Raw genomic sequence first — 23,992 nt, 5'->3', positions numbered from 1 at the left:
CTTCGGACGGATAATTGCGAATCTCTGCAAAATTGTGGAGATTTAACTTCAGTTCATGATTTTGTTCGTAGAGGGTTAACCATGGCTGAAATTTGCTCGCCTTACCAGGTTAGATTCTCTCTCTCACGCACACACATGCACACACACGCACGCATATCGATATGGACTATATGCTGGATCTCGTGCATGGTTGGATATTACAATAGCAGAAAATGCAAGATTTGAGGCTTAAGAAAATCAAACAAATATAAAGTGATTCTGCACGTGTATGCATGTAATGGAGTTGGCTACCGTACTTTTATGGAAATGATTTCTATCACATGAGACTTGTATGTTAATGCAAGCAAGGATCAAGGGATCTCTGCTCTCTAATTCCATGTGGAATTCTTTAGGATTACTTACTAAATTCAAATTGAATTGTTCTATTTGGGTACTAATAACAAAACTTGGGTACTTTCTAATGATCTATCTTTATTTCAGCCTTTTAATTACTCTATTGTTCTCCCTCGAGGAGAGATGCCGGAGTGGGTTCTCCCTGTTGAAAAGGATTCCATATCTTTCATGGCTTCAAAAGACTTATATGACAAGTTTGTTGGATTTGTTGTATGTGTTTCTCTCGATAAGGAAAATTATGAGGAGGAAAGTGAAAACTCATATCGTTTGGTTATCGAGGTTAATGGCCAAATAAGGGAAAGACATGGGTTCCATCTCGAACCGTTGGAGTTGGATCATATACAGCTTCGTTATCTCAGACCACCAAAATTGTGGGGAGTAGCCGATTTTGGTCGAATTGACGGGAGTCATGTACAATTTAGTCTCACAGTTTCTAGTAAACACATGAAAAAGTGGGGATTGCGAATATTTTGCAAACAACTGGAGGACGATTTGAAAGCTGTGCTTCAAGATAATCGATTAATCGATCCAGCTTTACTCTACGAGATTGGTCATGAATCAACATATTCAGGAGTCGAGAGTTTACTTATACACGAAAATGGTTCAATTGAAACAGATGCACAAAAATGCTTGCAAGATTATCAAACGAGAATTGAGAAATATAGTATAATGGTACTAGAGAGAAAGAGAGAGCGTGTCTTTTTTATCGTTTGAAGCAAGTGAATCAAGACTATGTCGACTTCCAATTTGATCAATGGAGAAGGGAACGGTCGAGAAACTTGCTAAGGAAGCAATTCGTTGGCAAGTGAGCTCGCTGATTTTTTTTCTTCTTCTTCTCGTGTTCTTCTCTCTTTTATCTCTTTTCTTTGTATTTAGATTTTCTCTCTCCCCCGACGCCACTTTCAGCATCACGACTGATCGTCTTCCATCCGACAACACCAGTGAGCTCTAACGAATGGAAGATTGCCACCTGCCGACGTAGGTGACGAGCAAAGGGAGTTGGTCTTCCTGAAACAGAGTCCCGAGCGAATCGACAGCGATGGAGACCGACGAGCGGAGGCGACGGAGAACGGCGAGCGGAGGCGACGGACTACCACCCGACCGAAGCCATGGAAACTGATAAAGCAGCTTGGGGTGAGAGATCCTCTCTTGAGGTTCTGGGCTTCATGTAGATTGCTGTAGATCATATCGATTTTGAATTTGATTCGTACGGTTCTACAATTGCGCGGGAGCTTGAAGAATGTGTCCGTGAATTTGTTAGAGAGACGTTGGATAAGGTGCTTCTTCGTAAGTTTAGTCTGGGGATGCTTGGTGGTGAATTCACTGGCAATCGACATTACGCGCTGCAAAAGCAGCAACGATCCCTAGAAGGTATATCTTTTCTTCCTTTCTTTTGATATGTGGCAATTTTTTCAAAGAAGTAGGTGAAGTCTAGATTCAATGGGAAAAACAAGCAGAGGGAGAGTGAAACAATGGGAAGTAGCTTGTGCATGGTTTGGTTTAGTTCGCTTTTCGGGCAAAAACTGAGCCACTCCAGGTGCTATAGGTTGGGTCTCCCTTACGCGAAACCAGGCATTGCAGCGGACAACCAGCCACAGTGGTGTTAAGGGGGGGTTGCTTTTGAGGTGTATGGATATGTAGTATGTACAACTCATACAGATGTGCAGTGGGTGAAAGGTTTTCCAGGACTATTGACTTGCAAAAAACTTCCATCGCTGGGATAGGGCTCTGTCTCTATGTTTTATGCAGCGCTTGAAGAGGCAAAACCATTTAGTAATGAAGAAGATGCAGTGAGATGGCAAGCCACCAAGAAAGGTTGCTGGACAGTCGAGTCCTTTTACCACTTGTTGACTTTGGCATCTACGGAGAATTAAAAAGCAAGTTTACTTGGAGCATGAGTTGTGCGCATGAATAACTGGTTATGTGACATTCTGAATTTCGACCCACTTTCGGGATTTATGAAATGATATTATCATCAATGCACTTTCTGTTATATCTCACTCGGAATTGGCCATTCTTGAGAATACTAACCGTTAGGGAATGGCTAGTTAGGATTTTGATACGCACGACCCAAGAACTCGAACCTGGATCGATACTTCGACCATAAGAATTGACGAGGGGATATTTAGGACCATTTTAGGCAGATCCAAGAATGATTAAGGAACAATTTAACAATGTTATACAATTGAGTCACGGGTGATGCCGTTTAATCACTGTATGCATTCCAAACGTTCCAAAATCAATTTCTAACGATCGTGTCGTTCGGAACTAGTGATTGACCCTCGTAATTACATGACAACCGAAGTCACCATGGCTCGAGTAAACTTAAATGTGGATTGATATCAAATCAACCACGGGTCGACACGCGTAAACCCTAAAAGCCGCCCGTTAGTTTGAGATACACGAAAGTCGCGTTTGAGCGATTTTGGCCACGAATTGGAATCCGAACTTGGGTATCGAACTTTCAAGGATATCAAAATTATTATATTGGACGACGCCGCATTAAGCTCGCTTTATTATCGGTTTGCTCAGAAATTCGCGAAAACGGGAAATTAGGCTCGGAAATTAGAAAAGACGATTTTACCCCTGTGTGTTCTAGAATTTATTTGTTGAGTGGAAGGACTTATTGGTATTTTACCCTAGTGACCGAAAATCTTCATGGACAACTTTGCCCTTGCCTTTTTGGTTAATTACAAAAATGCCCTTCTAGAAGACTTTTGTCAAGATGCATTTCTAGCCCTTGGATCAATACTTGGGCATCAAGGACTCATCCTAGCCCTCCATTTTGGTGAGATATGTTCAGCTCACACACTCTCTCTCCTCACTTTTCCCTTGCTCTCTCTCTCTCTTCATTTTTCTCTCTCTCTTCCTCTCTCTTGGCCGAGACACTCCCCACCACCGTCCACCACCCATCAGCCCCTCACGCCACCACCTTGGACCACCGTGGACCACCGTGAGCCGCCCGCAAGCCGCCGTTCACACCCGGAGCAGCCGCCGTTCGCCGGATCGCCGTTTGGGCCGCCGCCGTTCGCCGGAGCTCTTGGCTTGGCCGGGACTGGTGCTGCTGGGTTTGGCTTGATTCTTAGCTTATATTAGTGGTAAGTAACTCCCTAAACCTTGATTAGGTTAGTAGGTTACCAATGGATAGTGTTTAGGGGTTGTTAGGGTAATTTAGGGGTTATTTTAGGGGTTAATTTAGGGGTTATGGCATAAGCTGAATTGAGAAATTGTTGGTGGATGGATTTGATAATTATGTGGCTGATTTGAATGTTAAGATAGGTAGATTATGTTATTTGAGCTTGATCATATGTTTAATGTTGCTAATTGTGCTTAATTTGGCTAATTATGGTTGTTTAGTGATTGTTTTAATTAAATTCGTGGGTTAGTCTTGTGGCTGCAATAATCATGTGGTAGTGGCTGAATTGGATGACTTGGACTTTGATCATATGGCCCCCATTGGTTCTAGAATGGTTAAGGTTAATTTTAGGGCTTAATTATCATGATTAGGTGCTAATTTTGATCCTACGGTTTAGATTAAATTAAGATGTGATAAAAGTTAATCATATGGCTTATTAGAGATTTGAGATTGATCGGGTGACTTTGATTGGCAATCGCATGGCTAATTAGTCGATTATGTGTCGATTAAAGGTTTAATGACGATCGTGTGGTGAATTAGTTGTTTAAAATTGATCGCATGGTTAATTGGTTTGATCGTATGGTTAATTTATTTAATCATGGCTGATTAGTTGACTATGTCTTGATCGTATAGTTTGATGATGATTTCGTGGCCTAGAACGAAGATCGTGTGGTTAATTATGGCTATTGTTGGCTTGGCATGGCGTATCGTGATCATATATCGATGTTTGATGCGAAAACGAGTGCGATTCATGGCATATTTATTCGTAGTACATTGCACGTCATAAACACTTGCATTGGCTAATTAAGAAGATTAAAATTGGCAATGCGTGGTTATTTACGTGTGTGACCATGATAAGTTCCGTCTAAGACGAGTTCTAGACGATGCCCGGCGGAAGTTCGGATGCTGTCTGGTACCCGACTTGTCGGGGGGGGGGGGGTTCGATCCCAGACATTGCCGATCGCGGTGGAGGCCGGATCGATGCTCCTAAATGGGATGCCGTCCGGTACCCGACTTGTCGGGGGGGGTTCGATCCCGGACGTTGCCACGCCCAAAGTAGTGGGGTGATGCCTGGCTATGCCGGAAGACCGGCGGGAGTTCGGTGTGACCTATGGTGGGTCGTTAATAATCTGGACAACTTCGAGTGTTATGTGCATATGGTATGCTTGAGCTTTATTATAGGATAAAATCGTGAGGCACGGTATGGGACGGGCCGAAGTGATTTCATCTTATAATCGAGACTCGTGTGAATGATTGATTATGTCTGGATTATTATTATTGATGTTATGCATATTGATAGTTGCCATGGTTGTGATACAAATTGAGACTTGCATAGTATGTGGTACCATTGTCCGTTGGATAGGAACTTAACCTTTTGGTTAGAATGGCATGATTAGGGTGCCGGAGGTACGTATTGCCCTAGTCGAGGCTTAGGCAGTTTACTTATTGAGATTTATCTCATTCCCCGTTGTTAAACATTTTCAGACCCTCGACCTTGATTATGACTGAGCCTCCGCTTCGTTTCGGGGTACCAACGGAGATGGAGCATTGGGTGACTGAGTACCCAGTAGGAGAGGGTAGGGAGTATCGGAAGTATGAGAGCACGGTTTGGGTCGACGATGGGGAGCAGTACTTGACAGCTCATAAGTACATGGCTTGGTTTCTGAGAGACGGAGCTCAGAATATTGGTCCTCTCGAGGGGTTTGATGTTCCCCATGACGATGGTTTAGGATTATGGGATCTTATGGAGATTGATCCCCCTGACGGAACTGTAGTTAATCCGGAGCCAGAACCAATGGTGACAGAGCCTCCAGCGTGGGTCGAGTGGCCAGAACCTGAATGGGAGTCCTTGCCGTCCGGCTCTTATAGTGAGGCATCTGACCCGGCTTCGCCAGGAGCACCGCCAGGATGTTGTGGAGGTTTTTGATAGGGTTAGAGATCCCTATCTTTTTGGGAGCTCCTCTTTTGAATAGAGTAGTGGAGCAGATCGACCACCCTATCCCTTTTTGAGTATGCGTGGTCTGGGTTTGTGGCCTTTAGGAAGGCTTGTATATTCTATCGATGTATGTGATGTTAAGTTTATAAAATAGTTCGTTGGTTTGTTTAAATTATCTCTCTGTTATCCCGTTTGAATGTTCGTTGAATGGAGTGTTCGTTTGGCTTCCGCGTATTTTCTCTTATTTCGATGGTAACGGGTCGGCGACGAATCCTGGGAGTCGCATTCTTAACGACCGCGGCGGGATGTTACGTGTTCGTAGGGTACGGGGCGTGACAGGTTAGGTGGTTATTTTCTTTCTTCCTGTAGACTATGGGTATGAAAAAGAAAAAAATCACAAGAAACACGGAGTTTACATAAGTTATTCAGTAGAATAGAGACAAAAGCACAAATGGCTGATTGTCAATTCTGATTTTTGAGGCCTTCACAACAGTTTAGTGTTCTCTTTTTATGCTTATGTGCCATAGCGTTTACGGAGGAAATTGACCTAGAAGCTAAAGCTCCTAGAAGCTTCTTGAATGTTTGACTATAACCTAATTAATGAAAGATAAGCTTCTGAGGTACCAATGATAAGACTCACTCGAGTCAGCAACATGTAGTTTCTCAAATTAGTAGCTGTTTGTGCTTTAGTGTTGTTAGAGCCATATAAGTTCGCCAGTTAGGTGGGATTCGCATTTGAATTACAGGATGAGAATGTGGTAATAACCATTGCTTGGAATTTGTGACCAGTATATATACAGGACCTGCAAGATCTTGATCACATAACTATGAGACATGCGTTCATTAGATCTGTAGCTATGAGACACTCTGAATATTTCTACTGGTAGCAACTTGATGTTGATTTCCTCTTGAATTGCTTGAATGCATGCACGCATGCATGAAAGAATTTCTAACTCTTTTCCTCATGTTTTCTTCTCCTAACTAGTAACGAGACCTATTTGCTTTTCTTATATAAGGCAAAGCTTGCTTTGGAAAGCCTTGAAGTTGCAGTTGGGTTAGAAACTGATTTTCAGTAACTAGGTGCGTTTCAGATATGTTATCTTATTTTCTAATTAAGATGATTAGTATTTTAGACTAAATTAGTGAATGGTTTTCAATAATATATCTGAACAAATTTGTTAATAGTGGAATTTTGCATGCATAATTAGGCTGTAAAGGGTTTTGTTCACATTATTCTTTCATAAGACATGACTAAGGCCAACAATAGCAATATTCTTGCTTTATTATGCACAATGTGTTGCGTTTTTCATTTACCATTACGCTCTGTTTGGAGCCATATTATGGTCTTTATCTATTTTTTGTGAAGTTCCTAATATTATTTTCTTAGGCTGTATGTTAGCTTGACTTTGGTATTCTTACTTGGTATAAAAAAAGCATTGTGAGCATTGTATTGACTTTTGAGATTTTAAGAACCAACTCTTTGGGCACATTTCTTCGTACAATGGCCACATGTACACAAATAGTTTAAGCCTGATTTCTGGTAGAGATCATCTCCTATCTAATAGTCTATTGCTGCAATTATTTATAGTTTTATGGTGACAATACACTGCTATAAATGATTTTATGGACAGTAATGAATAGTCGATACAAAAAATATATGGCCCTTTTAGTATCTTGTGTAGCATACTGAAAGAATAAAGGCACCTTGCTACCAGGTATATATAAAAATACTGTTATAAAAGGTGGAGGTGGCTAATCCAGTAAGAAGCCTCTTTTTCCATGTGAGATTCTCAGCAACTTCAAGCGAGCAAAAATTGTTGAGTTCATGTAGTATATGCCTTAATCTATCTTATATATTCTCTCAATTAGTTAACTTGAAGGAGAAAACATTCCTCATGAAATGCATTTCCTAAATTTATGCTAACCTACACTGTGAGAAACTATCTTTCTGACAAAGCTCCTAAATTTGATATGCTTGCTTTGTTTTTCTCCTTGCTCTTTCATAGGCAACAAGACATGCAAAGATGGAAGCTCTTGATGTCCTTCAGGAACAGTGGCAGATGACTGGATTTTCAGCTACAGAAGTTGCAGAGAAATTTTCAGCATACTCCCTTTATGTGACATGTGAACCATGCATATATGTGCAGTAGCATTATCGATCATTGGTACATCTATTGGTCATACTGAAATAAAACTAAACTTTCCTGAATTGGTTTATTCATAAATAATAAGATTTCTCTTACCCCTTTTTAGGTATAAAGGAAGTATATTATGGCTGTACAAATGATAAATTTGGAGGCTGTGGCTCAATACTGGTGTTGCATTCAGTAGCTCCAAGGCATGCATTTCTGAACTTGCTTTTGTTGCTAATTTCGTAGCTACTTAGCTCCACTTTGTTATTGTGACATATGATGATTGACAACTAAAGCTGACTGGAGGTCTTCCTTATGTTGATTACTGATGGATGTGATTTCGTAGTGGTTCTGTTTGTTGTCATTATTTAAATATTGCAACACATAACCATGAAAATAAATGGAGGTTTATGGAGCTAATTTTCCATCTTTTCTGTCCTTAAGTGGAGTTTCTGGAAGCGTCCAGAATTCAAGTATATATTAATTCTAAATTTCTCCGCTTTGTTTCCTTTTCCTTGAATTCTTTGTGATTTGTTAGACATTTCTGTATTCTTTTCATATGCCCAAGAAGATGTACAGTTCTGGGAAGTGCTACAAGTTAAGCTAACATTAGTTTCTTCTTTCCTGTTCCCTTTCCCCTTTGTTTCTCACGTTTTCTCACTGCAGTCAGATTTTTGATGTCTTTAGTGTTGTCATGGTTAAATCTGGAAATCTGCAAAGAAATGTGATAATTTAATCATGAGTAAATTATGCTTTCTGATATGCCATGGGCAATGTACTTGACAAAGAAACCTCTTTTTGTGTTTATTAGTTGTAATTATCTCTTCTTGCATACGTGAGAGCAGGTGCCTACTAAGTTGCGGTGTATGACTTGTGTTTCCAGAATGATATTTCATCTGTCTGACGCTACTATGATCTAACTTTTGATGTTTTCTAAGCTTGTTTAAAACTCATCAAGGTTTTACTCAAACTTTGTTGACACAAAAGTTAAAACGTTGAAACGGGATTTGTTTCGTTGTGATTTTCGCAGTTCATGAAGTAGCTAATCTAGATTACGGACATTGTTTTTCTATTCAAGTATTTTTTAAAGAACAACAGCTCAAGTACAGGGAGAAGAAGCAAGAGATGTACTAAGGATGCATCTTAACAAAAAAATTTAGAGAAAAGGAAATAAACCATGAAAACTCTAGACTTCTAGAGATTGAAGTTTATAGTTATGCTGCTCTTAATAATCTGACTACGAGTCAAAAGTAGTGTGGGAAACATGAACTAGCTCATTGCCTCTCTAAATACGACATCAAGCAAGAGGACTCATCTTGCGGATAAAGGACTGCCTTGCTCAATTTCCTCCTTCTGGAGCTCAAAAACTAGTCCCAATTATTGCATAGTTTCATGATAGAATATGAGACTGTTGTCATAATGGTGAGCATGGTTCCTATCCAACGTTCGGAAGACATAGCTGATTGAAACCCATCCTGGCCAGTACTAGTATACAAATCATCCACAAATCTTCTCTCAATGAGATCCTGGTACCAAAATTTCTCTGAAGAGAAGTTGCCCATCTGAATTAAAAGCTTCTAAGTATCACCCTGTTTACAGCATGTTAGTTGTTCTCCATGGACATTGGGTTTTACGTAGAAGAGAAAATATAGAATGGCCCAAAGGCATTGTTAAAGTAAAAAATTTTAAGCCATCCATGGACATTGGGTTTTACGTAGAAGAGAAAATATAGAATGGCCCAAAGGCATTGTTAAAGTAAAAAATTTTAAGCCATAGTTACCCAAAACACAAAACACACATCTTTTTTAGATTTGATCCAAGAATTTGCCAAGGTCAATGCCGCTAATAGAGCCTAGGTACTGTCAATTGAATCAAATGGTACACTTTAGAGATAATTTGCTTGCATGAAAACCTATTTCCTAGAGTACAGACATTTCTTAAAATTGATAATCTGAGGACCGAAATGTAAACTTTTTAAACAAAACATATTCTCCTATCGGAAAACTTGTTTTTGCTTAGATAGTACCTTCTTTTGCAAAGTGCTTTGTCAATTAGTCTGCTAAATTATGTCTGCCGTGATATTTGGACACGTTTTGCAATTGGAATCTATTCTGGGTTTCGAGCAGATGAACTAGGTAAAAAGGCAGATTCATCGGGACCATTTGTTGGTTTCCACAGAAATTTCATCTGTGTTCCCCTTTCAAGTGTCTGCCTGATTGATGAATGTTTCCAACTTTTTTCTTGTTTCTCTTGCAGTAATGGAAATTCTAGATCAAAGGATTTCAAATGTTGTGGAGGGATAATGGCATCAGAAGCGGTTTCTCATCTGTGAGAATTTTAAGAACAAGGAAACTATAATGGTGGCTACACTTTACCAGACTGACACTCTTGAGTGGAGCGGTTGTCAGCCATGTAATGGTTGCTATGAATAGGTGTAGAATATGCCCAGTAAAGAAAAGTTAAAGAGTTTTAGATGGCCAGTCATTTTTTTGTTTTGGCCAATTTTCAGATGCCCTGTTTATCAAATATAGCTTTCCTCTAGACTGGGTATTCTTAGCCAGATTGCCATTTGAGAAATGGGACGGAAGGAAAAAAGAGGAAGTGCAGTATCTTAATAATTGATAATCCGTTGGTTAGACTCGTTGAGAGAAATATCTTCTTCCTTGATCCCTATCGTGAATTACTGAACATATAGGGTTCTTGGTCGAGCAATTCTCCAATTTGAGCTCTTTAGTTGCAAATATTTGAAGAGACTGATTAGACCAGAACCTTTTCGTGCTTCTGAGATCATTATAAAACTTTGGAAACTCATTACATACAGAAAAGATGGCGTTGATTAATTTGTCTACGCAATGATAAAATGAATTTGGTTTTCTTCTCTGTTCTATAGAACCCTGTAACAAGAATATCATTCTTGTTGGCCATTTTTTCCCTCCTTTTCCATTCTTTTGCTGTTTACGATAGTGTGGAATCTATTTTTTGTTTTGAGTATTATAGATATATGCCGAATGCTAATATTTTGATTTCAGCTCCAAAGCCTCCCAGGCCACGGGTTACTGAGGCTTCTCATTTGATCTATGTGCATTGATTCCTCCCGTTGAATCTTCTCGTTCCTCTGCACAACTAGGTAAGACCTTTGAACGTATGATTCCTTGCTTTTATGAACGTCATGTACATCATGTGTAGTTTTATGATGGACCTTTGCTGTGTAATGAATGATTATCAGTTAGTTGTGCATATAAAAAGCTGGCGGCATTGTGTGACCTTTCTAAATTATAGCCTGTTAACCATGATTATCATGTGTGATCCCTAATGATGATAAAAAGTGGTAAATAATTTGCATGTGATTCACATGGGTTTCCTAGCAAAGAATGCATTGACTGGATTTAAACTTCCAGATTGCACCAATTATGTCCTAGATACTTAAATTTATAATATTTGTAGAGCTAGTTAACGTCGTGATCATCGTTGACTTTTCCTAGCATATAATTGTGGAAAAATCTCAATGATTTGATTGGTCGCGTGGTGGCGCCAAAAGTACATAAAAATCTCAATGTTTTGCTCCGTGAAGAGGGATTTGGCGGCCAGAGGACTCCTCAAGCTCAATCGTCGACGCCACCCTCTCTTTAAACAAGAGCTTACCTGAACAGTGGGTACTGCCGGCCAGAGGACTCCTCAAGCTCAATACCGACTGCTCGTGGACGGAGGGAGCAACGGAAGTTTTGATAGCTGGAATTGTTCGGGATTCATGCGGTATGTTGGTGGCTGGCTTTGCGAAAGGCGTGCAAGCTCCCTCGGTTCTGTTTGCAGAAGCCCTAGCAGTGAATGAGTCGATTCTCTACTTGTGCTCTGTAGTATCCACCGACTGCTTGTCACTAGTGGAGCTTACCACGGGTAATGTTGAAAGCCCTTGAGCCATGCAAGAAATCATTGAGGAATGCCGGTTTCTGCTGGCCCACTTGGTTATGGTGAAGGTTGCTCATTGTCCCTACGAGGTTAATGAAGTTGCTGATTGGATTGTTAAGACCGTAGGAACAAGACTGTCCCTTCGAATTGGTCTTCTTTACCCCAATAACCCCTTTGGAATATTTTGTGTTCAGAAACCAACTTGTCTAGCTCTGGTAGAGTTTGATTCATGAATGAATAAATGAATGAAAGTGCTTTTTCTGACCCAAAAAAAAAGAAAAAAGGAAGGCAATTGGCAACTGTTTCTTCCCTAAGTGTGCTTTCAGTATTGTTCAATCCTACACGTGAGACCTTTTTTCGTTCGATTATGAAATGTCGAAATTTTAGTGCTTTCTAGCTAGTACTGATCATAACCCAATCTATTAAAAAACATTTGAAAATACCAAAGCATTTGACTGAAAGATCCATAGTCTAACACGAGCAGGAAGATGGTAATTTTGGACCTCAATGTGTTCGAATTTTGTATAAATGCGGGCTAATATTAATTGTATAATTTTTTGGTCCGTGAAAAATACTCTGTTATAGTACTTATAAAATATATAAGAATGTTATATTGCCCAATTATGGTAATGTGAACATATTATATAGGGCTTAGCATATTTTGGTTACAGAAATAATGTGGTTGGCCGATTAGTGAAGATTAGTATTTTAACAGTGACCTGTAATGGAGGAGTCTATTAAAATATGCTACATAAATAGGTTATGTCTCCATTCCCCTCCTAATTTCGTACACCTGCATTTTATCCATCAAGACCATCTAAGGTAGGAGAAAGAGACGAAAGCCTAGTCCTGATTTGTCTGGATTTATCCATAGTGCTCGATTCAAAGACGATAATTAGCTAACCAGGTACCTGTTTTTTATTCAAGGCCAGGTATTGTAAATTCTATAAGTGAGTTTTTAATCATTGCATTTCTTACATGTGGTATAAGAGCTGCTATATATGGGTTCAGAATTCATTTAATGCGTAATCTCTATGTAATTACATGTATAGTCATATTTCAGGGGTTTTTATGGGTGAGTTCGGGAATTCAATTCTTTTGGTATCAATATGGGATTTTAAATACCGGTTCTATGGTAAATCTTCTTGGCAAATTTCGTGTTATAACTCGGCCTATGCCGTGTGAATTTCAAATATTGAAGGGCATGTGAACCGAAAATGACATTTTGCAATTTGACCTTTTTGGTTGTTAGTTTGGACGATTAATTTGTGGCTTTTGTTACTCATGCAACAATTCTCATACTCCATAAATTTCGTGCCCTAATATCATCTGCGCATCAAGAATTTCCAACTTAGAAGATTTCAGCATGAATAAGAGAACCGAAAATCATGTGGTGCAATTTCGACAATTTTACTTGTTGATGCTCAAAAACTGTTAGAGAGTTCTCTTCTACGTTGAATATCATATTCTGTGAATTTCTTATGACCGGAGTAAACAAGCTTCAAATTGGATGTCGATTTCTTATTACATGTCCAAACCGGCTTCATTATTGTGCTACCCACAAACAGTTTTGGTCATTTTGCAGCTTTAATTTCGAATGAAATCAATTCAGGGCACCTGAATCGAGTTTTGGGTGTTTCGGATTTCTAGGGTTAGATGACACCGAGTGTCAATGGTACAAATTACTTATATTTGGACCATCATTAGGCTATTAGATGCATGAGTAAGCTTCGTTTATTGGTCTATCTCTCGGTAAATCCTAGACTTTATTTCGAATTGAAGCATTCAATCAGGATTTTAGGTTTTTAACGTATAATAAAATCGAGATAGAGCTTCAGTTATGCTAAAAGGGTCGAATTTGCTACGTTCTAATGCCGGATCTAGAACGAATCAAGACCGGGTCGCGACCTGGTCAAGCTACCTTGCCAGAGGTTGAAGATGACTAATTGTACGCGTATGCAAGGCAAACCCCATGCGCAGAAGACGCACGTCTAGGCACGTGACAAGTCTTTTGGGCTCCATTTTTAGTGCGGTCTTTTGCGTTGTGCTCCATGTGCCAATGTCCTTTTTTTTAATTGGCATATTTATGGTAGATTTTATCTTAGAAAAATTGAGATAAATTGAATACTCATAATTTTTTATAAGTTAGGTGCTGCAAAATTACTTTGATATGAGAAATTACATACATATTCTCTTTGAAATATTGTGTTTTTTGAATGTACAAGTTTGAAACAAAGTCTCTAAACAAATATGTGGGGATAAGAAGTTATATAATGCACCATTAGTGATTGGTTGCCAAAGTCACTTACTCGTGGGGACACACGAAAAATTTTCTCATGTTATTTGAGCATTCGTGTTTGGAGATGTCACGTGATTCAATATGTGATTGAGCACCAGAGTGCTTCACATATTGAGAACGGTGGAATTACTCATGTAACTATTGGTTATTTTTAACATCCCGACTTGAAGAATACTTGCACATTTTGATATGGGTGTTTGACCATCAAAGTGGTTCACTCATTGTGACTTGCGGAGCACTCATAGGTCGTCATCTTCATGGGATGTTTATTATCTTATGATATACGATCACATCCTAGAGAGCGTTATTGTATTCTATACATCGAGGATTTGAGGCAGTGTAGTAAGGCACACCAGTCTAGGAGGCTTGTTTGCCCATAGGAGATAAGCTTTCTTAGATTGATATTGTCTCATAATTAGCTTCATTGAGAGGCTCTAATTGATGAGTTATTTACTTTGTCGTAATGGGGAGTGTCACGCCCCGTACCCTACGAAGCGCTAACATCCCTACCTTAGTCGATTGCAGTGCGACGCTCCCAGGAAGCATCGCCGACCCAACGCCCAATCAGAGATCAAACACATGCAGAAGCACGTATATAAATATATATACACCCTGACAATAAAACACATGAGACCAAGGTAGTACAACCAGCAAACAGCACCTCTGAAAATATTTATACTAGTATTACCATAGGAAACTTTTTACAAAATTCATTTATACAACGGACGAGAAAACACACAATGGCACACTCAAGAAAAGGGGTCGGCGTGTATCACTTCGGGCTCCTCGGCTTCCTCGACCATGGCTGCAGTCCATCCCCACAAGGGTGCACACTAGATGACCGCTGGATGAATTGCGGTATACCAAAAAGAGGCGCTCTCCTCGGCATCTTACTACTGGGGGTCCGAAATGTTTCGGTTTACACAACCGTGAGACGAATCTCAGTGAGTTCAACCCCTAAACCTAGGCTAGGCTAGCATGCAATCTCCTGACCGGAAACAAACATTTAAAATCATAACACAACCATAATCATACAATTCTCTGACCCTGCAGGTTAGACAGTTCAATATGTAATAATCACGAGACATACGTGGCACACATTATCACACGTACGCCAATCACATGCTCATAGACCGAGTCTCACACACTCGCATGCTATTCAATGCATGTTTATGCATGCAAATGTTATTGACATGTCATGCACATTTCTTTGGCCCACTGGCCCACACTGGCACACTTGCCCAATTAATTATTATTACGACTCGAGTCATCAATTTTTCACGGCCCGGTGCGTCTAGCCTGCTTCAAAGTGCATGAGGCGCAGCAACCGATCCGGCCCAGGTGTCTAGCCTTCAAAGTGCATGAGGCGCAACACTGTTCTCCTTGCGAACCGAGCCCGCTTCAAAGTGCATGAGGATGGTCGCCTTCCGGACGTACGGGCATCGTCCCGCTTCAAAGTGCATGAGGACGGTATCGACCCGAAGGTCCGTAGGTGATCACACAACTCATTATTATTCGAACCCAGCCGTATAACGCCGGGGTATTTTAGGTGATCACATGCTCGTGACGACACGCATTCTCGCACAATTTCATCACATGCCTCACTCTTGGCATACGCAATGCGTGTCCATGTTATGCAATGCAATGCACCACGAGCACCAACATAATTCAGACACCCAATGTCACAACACGTGCTTAATTGGCCCAATTAATACCGTGTGGCCTAATGTGCGATTCACAAATCAGCAATTCATTGTAAACCAAACAATGGCCAATCGCACTCCACAAAATTAGCCACACCACATACGACATAACAGTACGAAATCAACCACAATTAAGCACAATTGACGTACAATCAGTCAACCCGGGCATACCCGGCAATTTCACCAACGAACTCCTAAATTGGTCAATAAACCCCATTATCCTTCCCAATAATTCTCATTAATCCACTAAATTTTTCCGATAATAATTTCTACCAAATCAATTCTCAACCCAGTCTGAAATACACACCGATATTACCTAAGCCAGTCCAACATGCACCGATAATACCTAAACCAGTCCAGGAAAAACGCACTATCAGTCCTAATCCGGGTTTAGGAATTTTACTCACTTAATCCAAGATCACGACGACGAGGAACGGCGGCCGATCACTGGTGAACAGTGAAACCGGCGACGGAATTCCCGGGGCGCGACTGTTCACGCGTACTGTTCACCCGGCACTGTTTTCACGCGGTACTGTTCACGAGTACTGTTCACAGCGGTAAGGACTTGTACGGACGGGGGAAAACGGTGGCCGGCCAAGTGGCGGTGACGGCACGGCGGGCCGTACGGACGGCGGCGTACGGACGCTACAGTACCGACCGTACGGACTCCGTACGGACGGTGACGGTCGGCGTCGTACGGCGAGGCTGGACGGCTGGGTGGCGACGGAACAGCGATCCGAGCTCCGGCGAAGCTCCGGCGACCCTTTTTGCCGGACGGGAAAGAGAAAAAGAGGGAGAAAGAGAGAGAAAGGGAGAGAGAAAAGGGCTGGACAGGGGCGAGGCTGAAGCTGGGGGACTATGTGGTCGACGGCGGGGCACGGCGGTCGGCGGCGGCACTCCGGTGGCCGGCGGCAAACTCCGGCGAAGCCAAAACCAAGAGAGAAAATGGAGAAAAAGAGAGGAAAATGGAAGAGAAGCTGCTGGTGGGGGCTGGTTCTGCCGTGAGGGAGGGCTGAGGAGAGAGAAAACAGTCCAACTTGGTCAAATAAAGCAGCCCAAAGTGCCACGTGTCGCCGATCCGTGAAAAATGACCAAAACGCCCATAATCTAACGGTTCTAAAGAGATAGGCTTAAATAATTGAGGGGCAATTGGGTCTTTGGTGCCAATAATGTAGCTGATAACCACAGTTACTTATCCCCAAAAATTTCCCAAAAATTCGGACCCGAAAACGGCCCAGGGGCAAAACCGTCATTTTTCCGGTCCCGGGGCGAAATTCCAATTGTCGCACATACGTGTTCCATATGTGCGTGGCCAACATAATATGGCGTCGGATTCGCGAAATTCACTTTCTAAGCTCTCGAAAATCGACTGCGAAGTTTCGAGAATAAAATAATATTATTTTTCAATTTTTTGTCGAAATTCCAATTTTTGGCCATAACGACTCCTGGTATGCGTGGCCACCCAAAAATGGTGTCGGCCTCGAAAAATAACCTCATTTGGCCTCGAAAAGCAACGCTGGCGTCCCGAGGGGCAAAATCGTAATTTTTCACCCCCGGACCGAAATTCCAATTTTTACTCGTACTAACTCCAAACGTGTGTCGCCAGCGTAATACGACGTCAGATTCCCAAAAATAGTCTCTTAAGCCTTCGAAAATCGGCATCGAAATCCGGGCCCAATTCCGTGAACAAAACTCGCTAAACTTTCAATTTCAGGGTCTCTCACTAACGGGCGGCTGTTTAGGATCTACGCGTATCGACCTAGGGTTATTCGACTTACAACGGTCCCAATCATTGAGAAAATGAGAAATCATCACTAGTTCCAGAGGTCGCGATCTTTCGGTTCAGGTTCAGGGCTGGTTGGTCACGTGCACTTTCGGTCTTGCAGAATCACCTGCGATCCGATTGTACATCGTTGGCCATGGCCAAACCAAATCCATCACCTTTCCTAAGATCGGCCCACGTTGGCCCAAAATATTCCCTCATCATATCTCGAGATCGGTGTCCCGTTCACTATCGAGTCCCTGGTCCACGTACCGTTTCCTAGTTAGCCATACCACATTGGTTAGTATCCCAAGAGTGATCAGCTCCGGGCGAGACTTACCAAAATGAAATGCGAAATATTGTCAATTTTATTGATCCCGGAATTACATCGAAATTCGGGCTGTTACAGGGAGTCTATTATGATCACAAGGATAGTCACTCGGATGAAATATCGATTCTTATCAATCACGCACACTTGGAGTGTTGGATTTCTTTGTAGGATAAGATGTGCCATTTTGATTGGCAATAGAGAGAATTTCTAGTTGTATATTGCATTCTCCACCTACAGGCGAGTTTGTAAAAAAAAAAAAAGCATCAAAACTCTCCAAGTTTTGTTCGATTGTCTCCTTTAAAATGCTAGATTGAGATACGAAGGTCTTGGCTAGTTTTGATTATAAGAGATGGAAGCTTATAAAAGAAATTCCTTGTTAAACTTGTGGCATCTGTATGGCCTTACATAAATGGGAGCTCGTAACATAGAGTATTTTACAACATCTTGTTACTAAGGGAATCAACTTAGTGATACATATATAATATCTCCTTTGGGAGATGCTTAGTTCTTGTAAGGCATGAATTCATTTTATGATATGTGCATGTACTTGAGGGACATATTAAGGTTGATTGACATTTGATCAAACTCAACATTATTGCAATTTTACAAGAGTTACACTCTTATATCCAAAGTTTATACGATATTCTTTTATTATCATATCGAAAGAAATTGAGTCCAATGCTATCGATCTTTGATGTCAAAATTTGATAATAATATTGTGATTTTTGTGTTCCATTCCAAAGCTGAATGCCTTTATGGATCTTTGGAACTTCCACCGTAATTGTGATTTCAGTTCGTTCCTGCTTTGCCCTCGCTTTTTTCCGAGTTGCATTGCCGTTGATTGTGCTGTGGAGGAGGAATCGAGTTTGCGAGGAAGGTGTTCGATGAAATGACGAAGCTCGACTCTGTTTCAAGGAGTACCTGTTCACAATAGAAATAATCCACGACTCGGCGGTGGCGACCTCAAGCTTTGGATTGGTGGTCAAGCGAAAGCAAGTCTCTCGAAGATTGAAGTCCAGAGAAGCTCGCTGAATGTGCTCGACAACGCCATGATCGTGTCCGTGGACTCTCTCTCCCTCTCTCTTTCTCTACATTCCTCGTCATGGTTACGAGCGCTTCTTTGCTTCCGTCCGCCATTAACGTCTCCATTGATGCTCTGTTTCAAAGGCCTGCGACGTCTTGCCTAGGGATATTCAGGCGCACTAGTTGTCGAGCATCACCGGTGCTGCTCGGTTCCCATGAATTCAAGCTCCAGCATGGTTCGTCATTCTCGGTCATGATGACACATGCTTGAAGCCCATGGAGCAAGAAATCTTCGATCAATTCATGAAGCTGAGTTGTCATGTCATTCGAATCCATTGAATCAGGAACTCTCTAGAGCGTCGAAGTCCACAAAAGCAGGTCCCAAAGCCGGCACTCTGGAATAGGCAGTTGAAGCGTTGAAAAGGGAAACAAATTGATGAGGATGCCAAAAAAAAAATTTAGTTATAGGATGGAGAGTGATTTGGAGGAAAAAATCAGATCTTATTCAGCAAAGATTGTGATGTCAAGAAGTGCTAAGGGACAAAGTGGCCAAATTTGAAGCGGGTTTGTATTCCATGCTCTCTAACGCTCTTCCATTTCATGTTATAGAATGAGTTGAAGTTGGAATAATATGAAGAGTTCAAGATTTCTTTGAAACCTCTTTTCAATGGGGTGAACACAGACTTGAATGCTATCGTGGTGGATTGACGAATATCCACGATGAATGGAGATGAGATGGAAGGGGACGATGTTCTCGGAATCGAACGGCGAACTGTTTGATTGATTTCTCTAGTTAATTCGAGAAATAATGTTTATCGTGAATCGTATGGGGGAGGTGTTGAGGTCCGCAAGGATTGATTTCTCTAGTTAATTCTAGTTAATTCGAGAAACTGCAGATCCACTGGTGTCAAGGGGGAGGTGTTGAGGTCCTTGAATGATAGCGTGAAGTGATGAGTGATGCTAGAAATTGTTATGAAAATGAAGTTGGAGGAATTGAAGGCTAGCTTGAAGTGAGGGGCAATGTGTTGCTATGCATTTTTAGGATTTTCTTTTAACATACGTTGTCAGTAGGAAAAAAGGATTTACAGAATTGGCTTTATACTTACGCCATTAATTTAAAAAAGAAAGTATTATTAACCTAACATCAATTATGGATTTGTTGATTAGGTAAAATTTCCTACAAATTAAGTACAATATATTTTTCCTATTTTTTTAATCTATTGTCGTTTCTCTTTGTGATAATTAAGATTCAAGATGATTTGGATTTATACGATGGCTAGAAGGGGGAGAGACTGGTGATTGTAGAGGACTTGTCACGAGTTCATACGATATCTTTTTAGCAGAAGAGGATAAGTGTTGTGCACGAGTAGAGGTGGCAAAATGGATTAGTGAACCTATTTTTCCACTCATATTTATTAGAAGTGAGCGTATTGCGGGCCACCCCAATTTTATAATTGGATTGGAAAGGGTTTTAAAATACAAAGTCCAACTATAAGTGGGTCTAAATGAATTTACCTCATACCCATAAATTAACTCATTTTAATTGGGTTGCGTACGGCTTTTTAGCAATTGCGACATGTACATTTCAGCCCATGTGTATGCTACTCAGAGTTTACTGATAAACACGGACCGGTTGAGGTAAGCTTGTTTGGATACGCTTAGAAACAAGATGTGATTTCTTATCTTTTCAAATTTGAATACAAAAAGAATATCCTTAGTTCGTGAAATATTACAACAAAAAATGATGTATATATTTATATGTCGATATTGTTTTCGTGAGTCGTAATATTGAATAAAAAGCAAAAAGTAATTAAAAATATTGTATTGCTTACGAAAGATCTCAAACTAATGACACCCAAACGCTCCATTCCAACTGGTCGGCCCCTCTTCAATCATCTAATGCCTTTTCACTTTTAGTTTTATCTTTTCAAATTTACTTACACATAACTTCACATCCACCGTTTCCTTTTTACTTTTTACTTTTTTGGATTATTTTATTGAGACCATTTTGCTTAATTTGATTTTTCTTAGTGATCAATTCAATCCTAAATTTTTTAATTTGATCACTTTAGTCTTAAATCTTTGTTGATTTGCTAATTTTGGCCAAAAATCACTGTCGTAGCGGTCTAGTAAATGGCCATCCTACTTGGCACGGTCGTTGTTGACATGGACGATTTTTGCAATTTTTTCAAATTTTTCAAATTTTTTCCTTTCCTTTTCTTTCCTTTTTTTTTTTTGCAATGTTTGCAATATTTTTGTGTTTTTTGCTATATTTACTAACATATTTTAATCATGCTAATTTACTTTTTAAATTCAATATGAAATTTTTATCCAAGTAACATTTACAAGTGAAGATTTTAATGTGGGTTAAATGGGTGGTATGGGTTTAGGTTGGATTAGATATAGATGTATTTTAGTACTATGAGTTAGATCGAGTATGTTGACACCTGATTTTTAGCTTATTTTTTCAATTTTTTCAAAAATGACAAAATTAAAATTAGGAACCTTGGCCAAGCTTAGCAACCTATTTCTGAACCAAAAATAATTTTTTAGAATTTTCCTGAATTTTTCCTTAATTTTTTTTAGTCAAAATAATATAAAAAATCAAGAAAAATAGCAAATGGAATCCAAAAATTCCATAAAAATATCCATTAGTCTTCTTTTGAATCCAATTTCATCAATACATCATAAATTTTAGAAAATTTCAATTGGGAATGTACTTTTCCCAAAATTAGGTAAAATCAAGCCCAAATGGAATCAAAAAATTCAATTGAGTCATTTCTAGGCTATAGTGTCTTCACAATAAATGATTCTGGAACCTTGAATTACATAATGGTCCATCCAATTGCACAATTTACCAAAGAAATTGAAAAGCCCCAAAATTCTATTGAAAATTAGGGATTTTAAGCTCAAATTGGGGATCATGATCAATTTGAAATTGTCAAACCTTGAGATCATCATTTCTAAGGTCAATCAGTCATGGGTAATCCAATTTTGGCATCAGTTTTTCCCAATCAGGTCATCTAGATGTTAAATTGAACAAAAACCCTAATGATCCGAATTTACAATTTGAGAATTTTGGGTTTAATTGTAACAAAAATTACGTCAAATCTCATATTTGGGTGCAAAATGTGATGAGGAATCCAATTTTGGGGTTAAAATCGAAAAATAGGGTCAAAATCGGGTTGAATTTGCGAATTTAGACCAACCAGGGTATGTGGGGGTCGGTCGGATCGACCCGACCCGACCCGACCCGGGTCGGCCTTCTTTCTCACTCGACTCACCCAGAACGTTCTAAACCTAGAAAAATATCCCGTGCTCGAGACTTTACCGACTTAATCCGATAAAATGAGCACGTGTTAAACTCCGATTCCAACTGGAGAATCTCTAGCTGGCGTCGGAGATTCGATCTAACCTATTCGAAATCGGTGATAACCAACTTTGGACGGAAAAATCAAGCTAGAAAAGGGGAGAGAAACATGGTCATTCGCAGATCATATGTTCGAGAGAATTCCAGAGAGAAAGAAAGAGAGAGAATAAGAGGGAGAAGAAAAAAGATTGAACGGAGCGTGAGTTGAGGCTTCCCGAACTGAGTGATCGGCGTTTTCTCGGCCGGAAAAGCGCCGGCAAATCGGTCTAGGTGGTGAGCTTCCTCACCTAAGATGGTCGGTGAGAGGTTGATCGCCATCGCTTGAAAGTTGTGCTCACCGGCATGTCTAGAGCCCTTCCGGCGAAGCTGAGACCACCAGTTGGAAGTCTGAGTGTCAAAGAACAGCTCCACGGGCACCGATTAGTCTAGGAACTCCGATTTGACTACATTCGAAGAAGGTAAAGTTTGATACTCGTCACGATTTACACCAAAATTCTAGATTTGGTAGTTGAGCCCCATCGTGTTGAATCATGCAATTTTACTCTTGTTGATGTTTAAGATGAGTTTTTAACCGTTTTTTTTTATTGTTTGATTGCATTTTGAATGCTTAAACCTGCCTAAACTAAGTCGATCACCCATTAAACCACCTCGCCGGAGTAACCTTGACCTCGCCGGAGTGCCTACAATGGCTTAGGCTAGCCAAATCAGTGATTTTCAACCTCATTCTTTGCTTTAATTGTTGTTTGAATCGATTTAGATGGCTAGGGCGTTCTATATGATGATCTGAGAGTTAGAACAGTTCGTTTTGGATAAGTTTGTAAGTTAGGTTTTTTTTAATCGGTTTTTCGCCGGCCAGAAGTAGTTCGGCGGCATATTGGTTAGGTTAGATTAAAAGTAGGTGATGAGAACTCTATTCAGAACTAAATGGAATGGCAAAACACTCACCAAAAGGTCGTCGGCGGCAAGCTCAAACCGGCGGCCTTGGGAATGTTCAAACTTGGTTTATACATATCAGGTGTTCGAGGAAATGCTCCAATGAACAAGAAGCCAAACGGTGCCGTTTTGGTGTGGTGCTCGCTGGAGCGCCGGTGACGTCCGGTTCGGCTCGGGCAAACCGGACTGAACCAGCTAGTCCTGTTCAACCCCTCGGCGGGAAAATTTAAAAAATAATAAAAAAGCAAAAAAAATTAGAAATTTAGAAAAATCAAATAAAAATCTAGAAAATCAGAAAAAAAATTCTAAAAATTTAGAAATTCAGAAAATCGAAAAAAAAGGATAAAAAATAAAAATTTCAGAAAAATAATAAAAAAATTAAAAAAATTCGGGAAAATTCCAAAAATTCAAAAAAATTCAAAAAAATTTCAGAAAATCCATAAAAATGTGAAAAATAAAAAATAAAAAAAATAAAAAAATCCATAAACAATCTAAAAATTTTGGAAATTCCAGAAAAATAAAAAGTAAAAAAAGGCTCTCGTGAAAATAGATTTTCAAAAAAAAAATCAAAAATTTCAAAAATTCATAGAATGACTCAAAAACACTATGGCCAACCTTTTCAAGTGAAATTATAATTTTTGGAAGTGCCAAGTGGCATTTTTACAAAATCTTTTAGTTTAGCTGTAAAAAGGTGTTCTTACCCCTAAAAAAACCAAAAGCCCAAAAACCCTAAAATGACATGAATCATCGAATGAATAAGCCTTTAGGGTTTTACTAGGGTTTGAGTGTTTTGAATTGGCTTTCATTTTAGAGACCCAAATTAGGATTGCTTTGTTTGATTACAATTGATTGTGCTGCTTATATTGATTGATTGAGGTCCCACGATTAGAATGGTTGGAATCAGTGGATAGACTTTGGAAACTCATATAACACGTTAGACACATCGTATCATTTTAGGTACTGAAAGGGCGTTAGGGATCTCGACTCAAGATCATTAGCGTAATCAAGTCCCCGTATTCAGAATCTCTTATTCGCAGAATTGTGGTATTTCTCCTGTACCTTGATTAG

The 23,992-nt window shown here is 40.0% G+C and overlaps 1 protein-coding gene across 4 annotated transcripts in view; it reads left to right on the top strand.

Annotated features, from left to right (window-relative positions):
- Positions 1 to 23,992, top strand: part of LOC115694640 (tRNA-specific adenosine deaminase TAD2-like) — a 266,483-nt gene that overhangs the window by 198,469 nt on the left and 44,022 nt on the right. For all 4 annotated transcript variants that reach the window (XM_056307626.1, XM_056307627.1, XM_056307625.1 and 1 more), the window contains exon 10: positions 7,472 to 7,630. The gene's annotated coding sequence lies outside the window, so the exon portion shown is untranslated. The remainder of the gene's footprint in view (positions 1 to 7,471; positions 7,631 to 23,992) is intronic.

Source organism: Syzygium oleosum, unplaced genomic scaffold (assembly GCF_021117445.2).
Source record: "Syzygium oleosum isolate NSW1041296 unplaced genomic scaffold, Sole_v2.1 Sole_v2.56, whole genome shotgun sequence".
Lineage (NCBI taxonomy): Eukaryota > Viridiplantae > Streptophyta > Magnoliopsida > Myrtales > Myrtaceae > Syzygium > Syzygium oleosum.
Note: the sequence above shows the minus strand (reverse complement) of the source record. Positions and strands in the feature narration are given on the sequence as shown.